Source organism: Miscanthus floridulus, chromosome 9 (assembly GCF_019320115.1).
Source record: "Miscanthus floridulus cultivar M001 chromosome 9, ASM1932011v1, whole genome shotgun sequence".
In the NCBI taxonomy this organism is placed as follows: domain Eukaryota; kingdom Viridiplantae; phylum Streptophyta; class Magnoliopsida; order Poales; family Poaceae; genus Miscanthus; species Miscanthus floridulus.
In genome coordinates, this window is record NC_089588.1 from 18,904,586 (window position 1) to 18,916,806 (window position 12,221).

Consider the following 12,221-nt stretch of genomic DNA (forward strand, 5'->3'; position numbering starts at 1 on the left):
TGTGCGCAACCGCAGTTCCAATTACTGCCATGCCATCTTTCACAATGAGGTTGAGAATATGTGCACAGCACCGCATGTGTAGCCATTTTCCTTTCAATAGCATATTAGCCGCCCCAAGCCTTGTTTCCATTAAGCCAATCATGTTATCATTGGCACTGCAAGAGTCACAGTTGATACCCTCCGATCAAGATCCCAACTCTGGAGGCATTTATGCAATGCGTCACAAATAACCTCTCCTGTATGGGGGCATGGCACATACATAAACCTACATCAAACAATGTAATAATTCAGCTGGACAGTTCATAAAATGTCCTGGACAGCAAGCAATAATTTAGCTGGACATAATTATACAATCTGGACAGCAAGCAGAATTAAAATATTCACCTTAATATGCAGCTTCTAAGCATCCATGAGTCATCAATAAAATGTCCAGTCACTGCCATATAGCCTCTCTTTTGATTTTCAGCTGTCCAAAGGTCAGTTGTGATAGCAACACGATAATTTGACCTTTGCAAGAATATCCTAGCTTTCCTTTTCTCTCCCTCATAGAAACTGACGATGTCCCTTCTAATAGTGTTTCTAGTTGCCATTTTGAACAAAGGTTGTAATGCACTAACAAATTTACAAAAGCCATGGTGATCAACAATGGACAACGGGTACTCATGCAGTATAATCATGGAATAAAGAGCTTTTCTAGCTACATCTTGATCAAACACATAGCTTTCTACAGCTACTTTCCCCTTTTCAGTGGTTCCAAACCTCAAATTAGTTTGAACTTTTGTTCCTGCCTTCTTGTTATTGTAGGGACAAGTTTTCAAATGAGTTTTCAAGTGAGTTGTACCATTTCTTGATGTGGCTAAAAGCTTCTTGTTGCAGTGGTTGCACTTGGCCTTCCAAACTCCATCAACACGCACTTTTTCAAAGTCATTCCAGACTACAGAGGTGAGCTTTCTCTTTGAAGGCCGCCCACCATCATCCGAGTCCTCCTCCCCCTCTGATATGTTCACAACATCCACGGCTTTGTCCTCCTCAGTACCAACTGCAGCAGTTGCATGGGAGGTTTGCACTTGGGAGCTACCAGGGGTCGCCATTCTAGCCAAACAAAGCCATGATGTTTCATATTGTTATTTTCAGAAGTTAGTTTTATAACAAGCGAAAAGGCTTATAATCACGAATCCAATACCATCAAAGATGTCATCACAGATGATCAGTTAACTTTTTGTTGCAAAGATCTCTAGTTAGGTGTATTCATCCCAATCTAAAATGCTCGAGACAACTCTAGTTCTAGCACTTCTTGTTCATTTGTCTTTGCCTAAGGTGAACCCTCCAGTCTAATGTCTTGCTGCAAACTCTCAGCCAGCCAGAGCAGCGCATGGCAGGAGCTGTGCACATTGCAGTTATCATTTTCAGAAAAGGAGTTACAATATGATATCTCTTTTCTCCATAGTTGGGAGCATTTTATGTATATTAGGACTTTTTTCGTTTTTGCTATTTCTGTTTTGCATATATGTGCATTTAGTAACTTTATGATGTCTTAAAACTTTGCTTAGAAACTGACCAATCTGTGCTACTAGTTGACTTTTTTTTCTGCTCCAGTATCTGAAATTAAAACCCTGAGTATTACAAAAGAATTGATATGAGAATATGCGTCATGACTCATGACATTGCCTTCTAGCTTCTACCATTTGGCCAATCAAGTATTGCGGCATTTATAGCTGTAAAGATTGTAGCTAGGGTCAAGTGTGGAAGCTGGAGACAGATAAGCCATACAGTCTTTGACAGTAGATTTTTAATTTCTATTTCATGTTCAAGGTTCGCCTTATCAAGGAGCTCTACGGGAACCAAATTGGCGAGCTGTTCCATAGTCTTCCTTACAATATGATAGAGTTTGTATTGGAGGATTTTGAGTGGTAAGGATAATATTTAATTACTGCTAATGCTACGTTTTGCAGCTAGTACAGTACCAAATCGAATCCATCCATGGAGAAAAGAAACTACTACTACTCCTAGTATACACGGGGAACAGGGGATTTGGTTCCTGACAGTTCCGCAACCAGCTGAGCTCCACGGATCGAAGCTGCAGCACGCAAGAATCTAGCAGCAGATCTAGGCAGCGACGGGGGCGGACAGTTCCGGACGGAAGCACACGGACGGGAGTAGGACACCGGTGGTGGATTGGGAAGCAACCAGTGAGGAGGAGATGAGAGTGCAGGCGGTCGTCTTACTCTTACCGGCCGTGGATCCGGCGGTCCGGCCGGTCGGCACTCCTCCTCCTCGGTAGGCGGAGCGGAGGTGGGCGAGCGATGGAGATGCTGCTGCAGCTTGTTGCCCCCAAATCTAAATCTCTGTAGGGACACACAGCAGTGGGGGATTTTAAAGCGGCGGGGCGACACTCCACGGCAGGGAACTGGGGACTGGCCGGCTGGGGATCTGACCGTCTGAGGGAGGCCGGAGTGGAGGAGCGGCGACGCTGGGGAGGCCGGAGCCTGGAGGTGTGATGCCGGCCGCCTGCCGCTGGGGCTTGGGGAGGCGCGATGCCGATGGGGACTGGGGAGGCCAGACTCCGGAGGCGCGACTTGGAATGGGATTGGGAATTTGGGACGACGGATGAGTGAACTGAAACCCTAGAATCTGAAGGTTATATAGTCTTACGCGGTGGCCCCACATGTCAGTGCGGGTTTCGCGGGTTTGCGAATGCGGGCATGCTCTTTTTTACCCATTTACCTTTACCCGCTGGGCACAACTCTATGCCCGCGCCCATGCCCGCGGGCACAAGTTCACGCCCGTATCCGCACCCACCGGGTCGGGTACCCACGGGTACGCGGATTTTCTTTGCCCGTTGCCATCTTTATGCACCTTGCACTCCCTTCCTTCCTCGGATGTTGCAAGCACGTGTTGCAAGGGTATGCTTCAAGCGTTTCAGGTGTTTTATATGCATGTTACAAGTGTTTCATGTGGATGTTGCAAAAGTACATTGGGATGTTGCATATGTTGCAATTGTTATCCACGTATGTTGCAAGCGTTTGTTCCAAATGTTTCAGTTGTTTCAGACGAATGTTGCACGTCTGGGTATTGCATATGTTTTCGTAGTTATGTTGCAAATGTTTTAACTGGGTGTTGCATATATTTCACACTTATGTTGCAAGTGTTTCATCAGGATGTTGCATATGTTTTGCACACGTGTTTCGGACGTATGTTGCAAGTGTTTCAACTGTGTACGGACGTATGTTGCAAATGTTTCCTCTAGATATTGCAATAGATTTGGTGTTGCACATGTTGTAGTGGACCCCATCTGCAGCAACCGCTTGCTGCAGTTGTTGGGACTTTTCTGCATGCGTGTGGGTGTAGACGGGGCGGGAAACTGTGTGGGCGCAGATCGAGACGGAGCGGGCGTGGGACACGGAGTGGCACATGACACACAGCCTGTTCGGTTGGCTGGTTCGTTTCGTTGCTGGTTCGTGAAGAAGTACTATTGACTGGTTTGTGTGAGAGAAAAATACTGTTTCAGCTAAAAATTTATGATCGTTTACGACAAGCCACAGCCAAACGAATAGGCTAACAGTGGGCGCGGGACACAGAGCGGCGCGAGACCCCCACACGAAGTAGACGTGTGGCGTGGGCGTCCGGACCCTAGCCTTTCCTATCAGTATAACTTGTATCTGTGTATACTATATTAAACCGCACCCAAGCTACTAACAACATAGTATTAAAAAGGCTTTTGACAAAATAAAACGACACTAACAAAGTTGCAAACATTTTAGTTTTATAGAAATTCTCTGTACGTAAGGCCTTTGTCTATCGATTTCGAGCGTGTTTGGTTTGTCAGCCGGGCACCTCTCTCAGCTAGTACACAACAACTCTTGCACAGACCGACAGGCCATCCGAAATGTCAATATATAGGGCATGCTCGCTTATCTTATAATTCGTTTTTTAACTTGTTTTTTTAATCGAAATAGTATTTTTCTCTCACAATAAATCAACCAGAATAGTGTTTCGGCTTGTTTTTCAGCGAAGCGAACGGGACCTAATGTGGACATCTACCGACTTGCAGCAATAATGGGCTGATGGCAACCCCTACCATAGTACAAACATGAACATCGCTCTCATCTTCCTTTATTATTATTAGGGAAAATTGGTTCTGTAGCACCGAAAAAACTCTACTTCCGTAAAATGCCATCGAAAGATATCCGTCACTTAAAATACCACTGAAAGGATATCCCGTTAACTAGATCTAGCATTCCGTCACATTTGGAGATCACACCGTGATTGCTCCATCCTCCTTTTATCCCATACTAAGCTCTGTTATACAACTCCCTCTCATTCTTGCTGCGAGCGGCGCTAGCGTTAGGGTCGTGAAGCTTGCCATGAGTGGCGACGCCGCGAAGCTCGAAGAGGAAATCGACGGCGCAAGGCTCTAAGAGCTAGGTGTGAATCATGGACACGGGTGGGGCGGTGGTGCTTCGAGGTGCCTGTGGGTTGCTGCTACCGCGGCCATGGACATGGACGAGCTTCTATGTGCGTGGGCCTTCAGCTGCAGACCACGGGGCACGAGCTCTGCAGCACGCGTGCTCCACTGTCGGTGCAGGACCCACAGGATGCCCCGCAAGGAAGAGAGAAGATCTAGTCTAACTAGGATTCTCCCCATGTAACCTTAGTAGTAGTATTATTTTATAATCCTACTAGGAACTCTCATTGTAAACCGACTAGGAATCTGACCTCCTGACTATATAAAGGAGGGCAGGGTTCCTAGAGAAGGGAGATCACGATTTCTACAACACAATCAATCCAACGCAGAGGCTAACGCCGGCTGGACGTAGGGCTGTTACTCGACCACAGTCGAGGGCCTGAACCAGGATAAATCGACTGTCTCTTGCGTTCACCATCGAGTTCCGCATACGCTGAAGCCCGAACAATACTATCCTAGGGACCCCCATGGCAGGCTATCGGTGGTAAAACATCGACAGCTGGCGCGCCAGGTAGGGGCTTTCAGCGAATTTGCATCCGAGAGCTCGATGGACCTCAACAACATGATCTTCTCAATGGGATCAACTTTCATCTTCGGCTCATGGATCTACGAGGTGGACAATAATGGCAAGCTCCAAAGTCGTCTTCTCGAGGATTCAAAACACCATGAAGACGATTCTATTCCGATGACCACGACAGATCAAATCTCTGGAGGATTCGCGCAGCTCATAGTGTCTGATTCAACTCAGGTTCCGCAGCTTTGCGCATCCGACTCGAATTCGAGCTCCGCATCCGAGTTGGAGTCTTATCCGAGTCCTTTCGAGAAACCGAGTTCTTTTCCGATGGGACTTAAGAACATGGCCCTGACCTATCAAGAATACAACTCGGAGTACGCGTGGAATCCCTTCAAGAAGTCGGATCTTCCTTCGCTCGGACTCCTAAACATGGCAACATCTTATCAGGCACGGCTTAGAGAAGTCCTCGATCTAGTACTAAGAATGCCACTGAAGGGAGCTCAGGAAGGTCTCATCCTGACTATAACATCTCAAGACTGCATCGTCCACTGGCTGGACTCTGTTCCTAAGGATAACAGTACCCGACTGGACAACACGACGATGACGGCTATTCTACCTTACCAAGAAGGAGACTCGATCTGCGACATCGAGGCATCTACTAAAGTCATCAGCAACTTCGACAGTATGAAAACTAACGCCAATAACAGATCGGCTCACGCACGAGAAGTACTCATGGTTCGACGTCCTCGATCACCATTAAATCCCCTAGAAGCACCCGATGTCAGGTCATCAGATGAATCAGAATCCAACATATCACCCTTTGCCCAGGGCTACGATGGAGAAACTGAGAGTCAGAAACAAGCTAGAGAAAGAAAAAACAAGTTGAACCAAGGGCGCCAACACCGTGCTAGGTAGCGCAGGGAAGCCTGGATCAGATATGAGTCAGAGTTGGCTGAATACGATAGAAGAAAATCACAACGAGAAGTCGAAGGAAGGCGCACGACAAATACGCCTTACGATAAGATTCGGGAAGCATTAGAAGAACTCAGAGTAACTTCACATCCCGGTGAGAAGTACGAACAGCTCCAAGACTTGCTCCGATCAATGATCCCGAGAACGCATGAAGAGAGAGCCCAATCAAGACTACTTGCTAGATCAATAACCCACAGGCAAGAAGATCAAAATCAAAGGAAGTTCGCTTTTGAAAGACTTGGGTCAGGTGGAAGCCATAACGGAGAAAGTAGGAAGGAACATAATCAAGGCCACCAATTTAAACAACCAAGAAAGACTAGGAGTAGGGTGCCTACTCAGACAGCCTCGCAAAATTATTCCCATCAAAACAACAGTTGGCCAGAAGGAGGTGCCGAATCTGAATTCAAAGAAGCCGGAACACACGACAGATTCCCCTGTTTTGCGAACAGGCTTGCATCGGTGCGATTACCTCACAAGTTCAACCCATCTAACCACTCTAAGTATGATGGTAAAACTGAACCAAGGCAATGGCTCAGAATATATTCACAATCAATTGAACTAGCTGGAGGAGACAACGATATCAAGACCCTATTCTTTCCCATGGCACTAGAAGCCATGCCCCTCCAATGGTTCGACAAATTGGGAGGACTTGCAAAGAGCTTTTTGTGAAAATTTCACAGGAATCATTACACACCCAATCACTCATGTAGAACTAAAAGGACTCAAGCAAAAGGGAGGCAAAAGTCTCAGAAATTACTATCGACGATTCGGCAAACTACGGGCTCAAGTACATGACATCACCGAACGAGAAGTAATTGAAGTTTTCTCTCATGAAATCATGGCTAGGTGGCAATTTCAAGACTTCTGCAAAGAAAATCTGAGAAACAATGAAGAGTTCAGATGAACAGTAGAAAAGATGATTACTGCAGAAGAAAAAACACGAGAGAGGTTCCCGGATAGAAGCAACCAGGACAACCCGGACAAGCAAAATCATCGAAATAGCAGACATCAAGAAAGAAAACGTAGACCAGACAATACCGTGGCAATGGCCGACAAATCAAAGAAGTTTTCCAAACCCAGAAGATATGATGACTTTGAAAACATACGTTGCCCATTGCACCCTAATGGGAGGCACACCATCGGAAATTGCTACACTTTCAATGATCGATACACAAGAAAAGATAGTAAGGAGAACACCAAAGAGGACAATCAGAAAAAAGATGAAGGCAACCACGAGGACAAAGGATTCCAAAAACCCAGGGGAACGGTTGCAGTGATCTTCTCAGGGGCTCCAGATTGCAGAAGCAAACATCAAGAAAAACTAGCACTATGGACTATCATGACAGCAGAACCGGCTACACTAAGATATCTCAATTGGTCACAGTATCCTATCCAATTTACTAGAGAAGACCAATGGACTAGCGTGGGAAACACAAGCCATTATCCATTGGTTCTAGATCCAACTATTGCTGGTATGACTGTCACCAAAGTACTAATCGACGGGGGAGCTGGACTCAACATCATCTTTTCAGAAACACTAAGGAAGATGGGACTACAACTCGCCGGGATGATTACACCAACAAGTACACCTTTTTACGGCATAGTACCAGGCAAAGCAGCCATGCCACTTGGACAAATTACTTTACCCGTTACTTTTGAAACTCCTTCGAACTACTGAACAGAGTTTATCAAATTTGAGGTCGCAGACTTTGATTCGTCATATCATGCAATCCTCGGACGCCCAGCACTGGCAAAATTCATGGCAATACCACATTATCCGTACTTACTGCTTAAGATGCCAGGACCCAATGGTGTCCTTTCTCTTCGAAGTGATTTGAAGCGTGCTTTTGACTGCGACGTTCAGGCAATCCAAATCGCAGCCAAAGCACAAGCCGACAATGGAAGAAAAGAAATAGCCACAATTGCTGCAGAGATGAGCCAAGAAGAATTAGAAATACCGGCTAAAAAGCCCAGCATCATCGCACCACCAAAAGAAGCCGACGTCAAGCAAATCGACTTGGGCACTGGCGATACCTCCAAGACAGCAACCATCAGTGCTCACCTCTCAGCAAAATAGGAACTCGCGCTCACCAACTTTCTTTGGGACAACAAAGATATCTTCGCTTAGAAGCCGACCGACATGCCAGGTGTCCCAAGAGAGTTGGCTGAGCACAGAATTAATGTCAATGAAAGCTCCAAGCCTATAAAGCAATGGCTACGACGATTCTCACCTAACAAGAAGGCAGCAATTAAAAAAGAAATCACAAAGCTAATGGCGGCCGGATTCATTAGAGAAATCCTTCATCCAGATTGGCTAGCAAACCCAGTTTTAGTACAGAAAAAGAACACGGACGAATGGCGCATGTGTGTTGATTACACAGATCTCAACAAGCACTGTCCGAAAGATCCGTTCGGGCTGCCATGCATTGATCAGATAGTTGATTCAACAGCAGGATCCGCCCTATTATCCTTCCTTGATTGCTATTCAGGGTATCACCAGATAGCATTAAAAGAGCAAGACTAGAGCAAGACATCTTTCATCACCCCGTTTGGTGCCTACTGCTACAAAACCATGTCATTTGAACTCAAAAACGCTGGAGCCACCTACCAAAGAGCTATCCAAACATGCCTTGGTGATCAAATCAGTGAAAACGTAGAAGCATACATGGATGATGTAGTTGTAAAAACAAAGAACCCGGATACACTGATTGAAGACATAAGACAAACCTTCGAGAACTTGAAAAAGTGGAGATGGAAATTGAACCCAAACAAATGTGTGTTTGGGGTTCCTTCAGGACAACTACTCGGTTTCTTGGTCAGTCATCGTGGAATCGAAGCAAGCGCCAAGCAAATTAGAGCCATAACGGAGATGGGCCCACCTAGAAACATCAAAGATGTGCAAAAGCTAACGGGCTGCATGGCGGCACTCAATCGCTTCATTTCAAGGCTCGGTGAAAAAGGGTTACCTTTCTTTAAACTACTAAAGAAGACAGATAAGTTTGAATGGACAGAAGAAGCCAATGAAGCTTTCAAGAAACTTAAGGCATACCTCACATCATCACCAATTCTCACACCCCCAAGGAAAGACGAAGATATGATGCTATACATTGCAGCGACTACTGCTGTGGTCAGCACGGCAATAGTCGTAGAAAGAGAAGAAGAAGGACGTGTGTATAAAGTACAATGACCCGTATACTACATCAGCGAAGTATTATCTGAATAAAAAATATGGTACCCGCATGTGCAAAAACTACTCTATGCCCTATTGATCACTTCACGCAAGCTTCGCCACTATTTTGAAAGCCACCAGATCATAGTGGTGACAGACTTCCCGCTCGGAGATATCTTACACAACAGAGATGCGATGGGACGCATTTCAAAGTGGGCAGTTGAACTCGGAGCTCTTAGCATCGATTTCACCCTGAGGAAAGCAGTCAAATCTCAAGCTCTTACCGATTTTGTGGCCGAGTAGACAGAGATTCAACAGCCTTTATCAGATACAATCCTTGACTACTGGAAGATGTACTTTGATGGGTCACTCAAGCTAGGAGGAGCCGGCGCAGGCATTCTCCTAATTTCTCTGGACGGAAAACAACTTAAATATGTCCTTAAGATATTATGGCAAGCTACAAACAACGAAGCAGAATACGAAGCTCTCATTCACGGGCTACGAGTGGCAATTACTCTCGGAATCAAGCGATTACTTGTATACAACGATTCGGCAGTAGTCATCAACCAAGTCAACAAAGATTGGGACTGCACCAAAGAGAACATGGGTGCTTACTGAGCTGAAGTTCGAAAACTCGAAAAGCATTTCTAGGGGTTAGAAATTATGCATGTCCTGCGCGATAACAACATTGTAGCAGATGTCCTCGCCAAACTCGGATCAGACAGGGCAAAGGTACCACCTGGCGTATTTATAGAGGAGTTATCGACTCCTTCTATCAAACAAACCAGAGAGAAAACCCCGGAATCCCCAACCAAAGGCAGTCACATTCTGGTAATCAACACTTCATGGACACAAGCCTTTATTGATTATATCAAAGAGAATAAGTTACCAGATGAGGAGGAAGCCACCCGAGTTGTTCGCAGAAGCAAAAACTACGTCCTAGTGGGGGACAAACTCTATAGAAGAGCTGCATCATCAAGAGTACTCCTAAAATGTGTCTCGCTCCAAGAAGGCAGAGAAATCCTAGACGAAATACATTCAGGTTGCTGCGGAAATCACGTTGCTTTAAGAACACTAGTCGGCAAAGCCTTCCGTACCGGCTTCTACTGGCCAACAGCTCTGAAAGACGCAGAAGAACTCATCAAAAAATGTAAAGGTTGTCAAATGTTCGCAAGACAAGCTCATGTACCAGCTCACAACCTCATCTGCATCCCACCTGCTTGGCCTTTCTCCTGCTAGGGGCTAGATCAAGTAGGACCACTCAAGAAGTCAAAGGGCGGTTTTGAGTACATCTTCGTGGCGATTGACAAGTTCACCAAGTGGATCGAATACAAACCACTCGCAAAATACAGCGCGGCCAAAGCAGTCAAGTTCATCCAAGACATTATGTACCGCTTTGGCATGCCTAATCGAATCATAACAGATTTAGGCTCACCCTTTACAGCCACAGAGTTCAAAAGTTGGGCGCAAGATTGTGGTTTCAGCATAGATTACGCATCAGTCGCACACCCAGAAGCCAACGGACAAGTAGAAAGAGCCAATGGACTCATACTAGCCGGGTTGAAACCAAGACTATATGAAGAACTAGCAAACTATGGATCAAAATGGATTGAAGAATTACCCAAAGTAGTGTGGGGACTATGGACCCAAATAAGCAGAGCTATCGGATACTCGCCTTTCTTCTTAGTTTACGGATCAGAAGCTGTGCTACCTGCCGACTTGATTTGGACGTCACCAAGGATAGAACAGTATGACGAAGGAGAAGCAGAACACACCAGAAGATTAGAACTTGACACTATAGAAGAAGTCAGGGTAAACGCTACCCTTCAATCAGCAAAATACCTCCAAGGATTAAGATGCCACTATAACAAGAATACACAGCCTCGATCACTACAAGTCGGGGACCTAGTGCTAAGAAGAATACAAAAAACTGACGGATGCCATAAACTATTCAGTCCATGGGAAGGTCCTTTTATTGTCTCAAAAGTCATCGGACCAGGAACGTACAAGTTAATGGCTGAAGATGAGAAAGACGTCAGTAATACATGGCACATCAGCCAACTCAGAAGATTCTACGCATGAAAATAACTCAAAGGAGAGTACATGTACAAAACACAAAAGATCAACGTTCATGACCTATAAAGGTGTTGTCCCTCGACAAAATGTGTATTATGACTTATCAAACGATCATAATCAATAAAGATGGTTTTTCGACAACTTATGTCTTATGATGGCTAAACCCCGAGTTATTTCCAAAAGAGCAAAATGGCTGAAACATGCCTGAGCCTACCGGCCGAAAGCAAAAAAACTGAAAAGATGCTTGAGCCCGCCGATGAGGGTAGCTAATAAGCTAACACCTGAACAAAAAAGCAAAATGGCTGAAACATGCCTGAGCCTACCGGCCGAAAGCAAAATAGTTGAAAAGATGCTTGAGCCCGCCGATGAGGGTAGCTAATAAGCTAACACCCGAACAAAAAAGCAAAATGGCTGAAACATGCCTGAGCCTACCGGCCGAGAGCAAAATAGCTAAAAAGATGCTTGAGCCCACCGATGAGGGTAGCTAATAAGCTAACACCCAAACAAAAGAGCAAAATGGCTGAAACATGCCTGAGCCTACCGGCCGAGAGCAAAATAGCTGAAAAGATGCTTGAGCCCGCTGATGAGGGTAGCTAATAAGCTAACACCCGAACTAAAGAGAAAAATGGCTAAAACATGTCTGAGCCTACCAGCCGAGAGCAAAATAGCTAAAAAAGATGCTTGAGCCCGCCGATAAGGGTAGCTAACAAGCTAACACCCAAAAACAAAACAACCAAGCCTGAGCATGGATCAGGGAAAATTCAAGATGAGACCCTCCAGCTCCTTGTACCAAAAAGCAAGAGGCTCGGGGGCTACACTGAGGATACTTGAGATCACAAAGTTTGTCAAGCAACGGTCTACACCGAGTTGTTTTTTACGGCAAAGGCGAAAGCCAGACAAGAACTCAACAGATCAAAGAAGGTCGTCAACATGCAGGGTTGTTTACATGGCAAAGACGAAGGCAAGACCAAGTACTTGGCGAGTCAAACAAACTTTGATCACATGGACAACTCATCCAAGGAATA